Source organism: Oratosquilla oratoria, chromosome 4 (assembly GCF_046742065.1).
Source record: "Oratosquilla oratoria isolate Oo_2021 chromosome 4, ASM4674206v1, whole genome shotgun sequence".
Taxonomy (NCBI): Eukaryota; Metazoa; Arthropoda; class Malacostraca; order Stomatopoda; family Squillidae; genus Oratosquilla; species Oratosquilla oratoria.
In genome coordinates, this window is record NC_134780.1 from 2,887,328 (window position 1) to 2,894,827 (window position 7,500).

Genomic DNA, 7,500 nt, shown 5'->3' on the forward strand with positions numbered 1-7,500 from the left:
ATAGTAAGAACATCATTATTATTATCGTCATTATGATTTATATTGTTGTTATTGTTATCGTTATTGTCTGTCCTCCAGATTACTTTGACGAAACCAAAGATCTCTTAAAAGATAGTGAGGTAAAGATAACTACAGATGGGGAAAGACATCTTGTTGCAGTAATCGGTTCTGAATCGTTTAAAAGACAATATATCAATGACAAAGTTAACGAATGGGTGGCGGAAGTTAGGTTACTAGCCAACTTCGCAAAGACTGAACCGCAGGCGGCATATGCCGCATTCATATATGTTAAAAACAAGTGGAATTACACCTTAAGGACGGTACCGAACATCCCCGAATTATTAAGCCTTCTTGAAGAAACTATCATAAGTGAGCTAATTCCGGCCATCACCAACGGACGGATACCAAACGAAAAGAAAAGAAAACTAATTGAACTTTCACCAAGAACGGGTGGGTTGGGCATCTCAAACCAACTAAACCTTGCTAACATAGAACAACAAAACTCCCTGAAATTCGCGTCCTCCCTGACAAACAACATTGTGCCATAAGATCAACAGAAGGAGACTAACGCGGAGGGAATCAGAGAAATCAGAAGAAACATATCAAAGGGAAGGGAAATGAGACAGAAGGAAGAGCTTCTCATCCAATTAGATCAGCTATCAAATCATGTGAAAAGAAAGATAACAATAACACAGGAAGATGGGGCGTCCAATTGGCTGACAGCACTACCAATCAGGGCAAAGGGATTCAACATAAACAAAAGAGAATTCAAGGATCCCATTGTTTTGAGGTCTGGATCATTGGAAAGGATGCCTAACAGATGTTCCTGTGATACACAGTTTGATCCAAATTGTGATGATATGCAAGCAGGGTAGATTCACCTGCATGAGACATGACGAGGTAAGGGACCTCACTGCCCAAATGCTTCGGGTGGTATGCAAGGATATGACCATCGAACCAACATTACTCACACTAAGAGTGGAGAACTTCGGGCACCGCACGTCCAACACATCAGATGTCGCACGAGCGGATGTCAGCGCAAGAGGTTTTTGGACACGAGGGCAATTGGTCTTCTTTGACATGTGAATATTTGATCCAATGCCCCCCTGTTAAATAACTTAATCATTGAGGCGCCCCACTCCCGGAACGAAAATGAGAAAATCAGGAATCACGAGGAGCATATACAGAATGTGGACCAGGGCAAAGACATTCTACACTTGTCTGGCAGAGGTGATGACAGAAAAGAAACAACCAAAGAGCAGGATTGTAGCGTGGATGAGATGTAGACTGTCATTCTCACTCTTAACCCATTCAACTCATGTCAGCCGCTTGTGGTGTAGATACGAAAAACCGGATATGGTAGGCCTCGCGCCGGCCCGTACATCCGAATATCATCTGATGCGGCTTGACCGCGCGAGGATTGACGTCATATTTTTCTGGTGTTTGATCAAACATTTTGGTGTTTTATGATTTTTTGTTTTATTTGACCAAATGACAAGACATCTTGTCATCGGAGTTTAAAGGGTTAAGATTATCCCTCTTATCCCTGAGAGATACCCTACATCAGCATATATAAAACCTCGATTTTGAGCAGACTAGTCGAAAGTAGAATAAATCAACTTTTGTCTTAAGCTTCGTTAAAGTAAAATAATACAAAATATAAAAAGGTAGTCGACCACAGTCATTGGCGCGAGATGAGCCAATAAGCTGCGTGGGAGACAGATCCTGACTACTTCCGCCAAACGGTTCCACGAGGATGGAAGTCATTTAAAAAAATAAGAAGAAAATAGGTAAATCAAAAGTATTAGTAGTAGTTATAGTAGTAGTAGTAGTAGTAGAAGTAGTAGTAGTAGTAGTAGTAGTAGTAGTAGTAGTAGTAGTAGTAGTAGTAGTAGTAGTAGTAGTAGTAGTAGTAGCAGCAGCAGCATTGTTTCATGGATGAGAAGTAGACTATCATTCTCACTCCCAAGATCAGCCCTCCTATGCCTGAGAGGTACCAGGTCCCCACCGCCCAAATCAGCACATATACAAAACCTAGATTTTGAGCAGACGGTGGTTGACAGTTGGATAAATTAACTTTTGTATTTGGCATTATTACTGAAAAATAAATAGGTATATAAAAGGGTCGTCGACCACAGTCATTGGCGGGAGAGGGGCCAATGAACTGTGTCTGTGGGAGACAGATCCTGCTGCTTCCACCACACAGTTCTAGTAGTAAAATAGTAGTAGTAATAGTAGTATAGAAGTAGCAGTAGCAGTAGAAGTATTAGTAGTGGTAGTGGTATCTACCTCTTCATTTATTCATTACAACCCATTCTTTTGAATGACGGGAAATCATCATACAAGTCCTTTCCTATTTGTTGATATGATAATCTTCATTATTTATGTTCAAATATTACTTTACTAGATTACTGCATGCATATTAAATACTCCATGTGACGCCTCTTTGTATATACTTTTGTGATATTAAGAGCACAACCATTCTGATATGACGTCATCACCACATTCAAGGAGAGTAGGAATATGAAGATTTTATCTTTCGTAAAACAATTCTCCATAAAAAGAATCATATAATCTCGGCAAGAATAACCACAATAATAATCGTAATAACTATAGTAATAACAATAACTGTATTACGATGACTGAAATATTAATAGCGACGATAATGATAATAGTTATTCCCCTTTGTTTCGACAGCTTCACAGCTACTTTTTACGATGCTTTGTCATTTGCCATTTCTTGTCATAGACTTCCCAAAGCTAGCTCCAAACACTAATATTTTCCTAGGTCATTCTGCGCAACTGTTAACTGTGATGTCAATGTGTCAATCTATAATGCAGTGAGGTCACTATCAGGCCTAATCTTCTTTCATTGCTCCAACTATCTACCACTTATCTCTTACTCTGCATTTATGTTATCAGTGACGCAGTACGCAGGAAATGTCTTGCATACTTCGCCTATCATTTTGAATGTCAGAGGGCAAGTTCGACCTATGGGGAAAAAATATGAATAAGAACAACTGACCTCTCGCACAACAACGGGTTTCTTATGTGCTTGAGCTCAGGTCCACATCTAGGCTTTGCCTGCCATGACAACGTATATTCTTAGAAACGAGATTATAATAACAAATAAAGATAAAAGCTTGTAGTTATGAACCACAACAATAAAGGGTGTAGTGGCCATACGGAAGTGATGCAGATAAGTGTCCATCTGAGGAAAACAAAACGAACGAAGAACTTAAGGAGAGCAAATATAAAATAAATACGGTGTTCAGGAGAAGGTGGTGCTGGCTCGATTTCTCCCACGCGGCGTGGGGGGGAGAGAGAGAGAGAGAGAGAGAGAGAGAGAGAGAGAGAGAGAGAGAGAGAGAGAGAGAGAGAGAGAGAGAGAGAGAGAGAGAGAGAGAGAGAGAGAGAGAGAGAGAGAGAGAGAGAGAGAGAGAGAGAGAGAGAGAGAGAGAGAGAGAGAGAGAGAGAGAGAGAGAGAGAGAGAGAGAGAGAGAGAGAGAGAGAGAGAGAGAGAGAGAGAGGGAGGGGGGTTCTTCTGCAACACCATGACGCTCAGATACACAAGATAGCCTACTACGCATTATAGGTATCATTAACTCTTTCACTGTCATCATCGACTTACACATTTGATCTAGATGCCACCAGGCTATTTTACCCAATTAGGAGATCACCCACTCACCCACTTGTATAAGAAAGAATATATATACATACATACATACATACATGTATATATATATATATATATATATATATATATATATGTATATATATACATATATGTATATATATATATATAAACATATATATGTATATATATATATATATATATATATGTATATACTTTTACCTTTCCGAATAGTTTCCTCTATTTCATCCATGTTTTTCTTTCTTTTCTCTGATCTCTGCCTTTTGTTGATAAGCTTGTTTAGTTCTACTCTTTCTATTTCGTCTCTCCTGCTTTTAATCTGCATGGTCCTCTTTCTTTTAATTAGGTCATTTGTAGCTTTGGAGTATTTGTTTTCTCTAATACTTTTTGTACTTCCTACTTTCTCTGCCGATTCCCTAATGATATTCACTAAATTCAAATTCATATCTTCGACGGTGTCCTCGTTAGTTCTTAGAGCTTCGAATCTATTTTTAATTTCTAACTGAAATTCCTTCTTATTATCCTTAACCTTTGCAAGGCTTATTTTCTTTTGTAAAATCAGTTTATTTCTCTCGGCTCTGAAATTGAATTTAGCTGTGCAACCTACCATTCTATGGTCACTACCTATGTTGACTTTATTTATCACCGTAACATTACTAACACTCTTACTCTCATCTCCTAATATGAAGTCTACTTCGTTCTTTGTTGTTCCATTTGGACTTCTCCACGTCCATTTACGACCTACACGCTTTTCGAAGAAAGTATTCATTATCCTCATGTTGTAGTTCTCTGCAAAATTTACTAATATCTCGTCTCTGTCATTTCTTTCACCTACTCCAAATTTCCCAATGCACGACTCATCTCCCATCTTCTTCCCCACTTTAGCATTAAAGTCGCCTGAGTAAGTACACGTTGGTACGTGTACTTACTTTTTTCTTGATCCATTACCTGAATTAAATCATCATAGAAGGATTCAATTTCATTGTCTGAACTCTGTGAAGTTGGTGCATAAACCTGAACTATTTTTAGAGTGTACCTTTTACACAGCCTAATCACAATCCAAGCTACCCTGTCTGATAAACTATTGAACTTGACTACGTTACCAGTAATCTCTCGGTTGATCAAGAATCATACTCCACTAGATCTTTCTTTGTCCTTAACCTCTATAGTAGAACAGGTGGTGAGCATCTTGTATTTATATCAGCTTTTCTTCCGTTCTTCGGATTTCGCTCAGTCCTACGATCTCCCACTTGATGTTGTCTAGTTCTTCCGTTAAACTCTCCAGCCTGTGGTCTTCTGAGAGAGTTCTTACGTTGTAAGTATAGATCTTCATTTTATTCATACTATGTAATGCCCAAGGCTTGGATCTGCTTGGACAGTGCTTACTCACATTCAGTGGCACTCTGCTCATAAGCACATGAGGCAATGCGGTTGGACCTTTACGAGACGATGATCCAACAGGAACGCCCGGTTTTGTTTTGATTGTGATTTTCATGTTTGCTATGAAAGGCTTTTGGCAGTAATCTCACCTCCCTGCCAATTAGTTTCTGGTGAGATATTTCTCTGATGTCACCTTACTCATTATATTCGGTGAAGCCCCATATATATATAGGGTGCCCAATGGCATATATCTATGTGGAATATCCCTGTTTGCCATCAGGGACGTGCCAATTAGCAGTGGGTCCTGCGACTGTTTGTGTGAGCTGCTCTTTGTCTGATCTTTCTTACAAAACCTGTTCGATATGGATGACCCTGAACATTTCCTCTCAATCGACATAGCTTTTGTAATCATTAAGATTCTCAAGCCTACTCACCACGTCAAGGTGTCAACTTTCGGATAGGGTGTATATATATATATATATATATATATATATATATATATATATATATATATATATATATATATATATATATAAACATGCATTCCAAAGACTACGACAATTACTCAGTTTCTTCTGGTTTCCTTCCTCGTGAATCTATCTCTGTTATATGGCACCTAGAATAAAGACAAGAGGTGCCACATGGTAGGTGAGATGTCTCAAGGAAAGGGATGAAACGGCCTGGCTGACTGCAGCGCCGGCGCCAACTAGATTAAATGATAAAGTATCACGCAGCACTACCACCCTCTCGCACGTGAACAATTTCTCTTCGATTTAGATAACTATATCTAATTGGTTCATTTCCTTCCTATCGTAGCTTCATCTTTTTTTTTTTTTTTTTTTATCCGATCAAAGTAATTTCTGTTACTTTCTGTCAGCTTAGCGTCGATTCTTATCTGCTGGGGAAGGAACTTTTGCTAATATGTTGGACTCCGCTGAATCTAAGGACTTCCCAATGTCAACAAAGCACTTTTCATTCTAGTTTGCAGTTACGACGCCAGGTAATCTTTAATCAATGAAGCAATCATTCTAGTTTGGTTGGCACCCGGGTATTTCATTCATGCCCGTGGTACCCAATTATTGTGGCGAAGTGTTTTTGGTGTCTCCATTGACCCCTTCAATACGCTTCCCACCGACACACAACTCCCGTTTAGCAAAGATATTGAAAATAACGAGGAAATTACGACAGGAAACTGGCCGAAATCAGCCATTCTTGCCTATTTTCTGAACAAATATAGATTTAAAAAGGATATAGGTAAGAATTTGTTTACTAATAGGGTGGTCGACGAATGGAATAAACTTAGTAGTAAGCGCTGAAACTATCAGTTGTTTTAAGAAACGATTAGACAACTTTATGGATGGGGATGACAGGTGGTGATGGATACGGAGCTGCCTAGTGTAGGCCTTATGGTCTCTTGCAGTCTCCTTCATTCTTATGTTCTTATCTCCCCTGTGCATTATGGCAGTCAGGGCAGGTGGTAGTCACTCATAAACTTCTGTCTTATCTACTGATCTCATATATGCATCTAGTGCCCAATCTCTTGGAACATTTGTGAAGAGCGATTTAATGTCGAAATTTTACAGTTCTTGTCCTTGATGTGTACGTCTTCTAGTCTATTGATCACACCATCTGAGTTCTTTAAGTGTATTCACCTTGGTCTTTGGATCACATGTTGGACTCGTGATCGACAGCTATTTCCCTCCCGGAAGAGAGCTCAGAGCTCGTATGACCGATCTATGGGTAATGCTATGACCTTACACACACACACACACACACACACACACACAAATCCCCGCCCACGAGAGTCGGAGTAACGACCCGAAGCGCAGCGATACCGAAATAATTTCGGCCCTGGGCAGGATTCGAACCAGGTACTGCCGCACCTCCGTACTGACAGTCCAGTACTCTATCAACATCCAGATAACACCAGACACAGGAAAAGGGGTTAGTAAAATCGTGGGAGAGAAACGGTGTCCTCAAGTCGAAATTAGAGTCATGTACTGGAACCCTTACATGTACTAATTAGCGAAAGCGAACAAGGAATTACGTCCACACAACATCACGCTGATTATGTCAGATTTCACAAAATTATCAATTCACTCACAATATACGTTGAAAAGACAGGGCATCTACTATATTGGAACAAAGTTAAGATATCAAAGATTCAGCAAGAACGTATGTAAAAACATTGGAAGAAGCAGATCTGGAAAATAAATCAAACAACAACAAAGGTGATTCCATGACGTGGTCTCTACCGGCAGCAGATCCGGCAGTCGGAAAATGAAAAAAGAGAGAGAGAGAGAGAGAGAGAGAGAGAGAGAGAGAGAGAGAGAGAGAGAGAGAGAGAGAGAGAGAGAGAGAGAGAGAGAGAGAGAGAGAGAGAATCCACAAACCATTACAGATCCTACATGTATGAGTATGTGTGAGTGTGTGTGTGTGTGTGTGTGTGTGTGTGTGTGTGTGTGT

General features: G+C 39.7%; 1 protein-coding gene across 7 annotated transcripts in view; it reads right to left on the reverse strand.

Moving 5' to 3' along the window:
- The window catches only part of LOC143024585 (transient receptor potential cation channel subfamily A member 1-like), a 147,317-nt gene that overhangs the window by 116,590 nt on the left and 23,227 nt on the right, over nt 1-7,500 (reverse strand). The gene's annotated exons all lie outside the window — the stretch shown is intronic.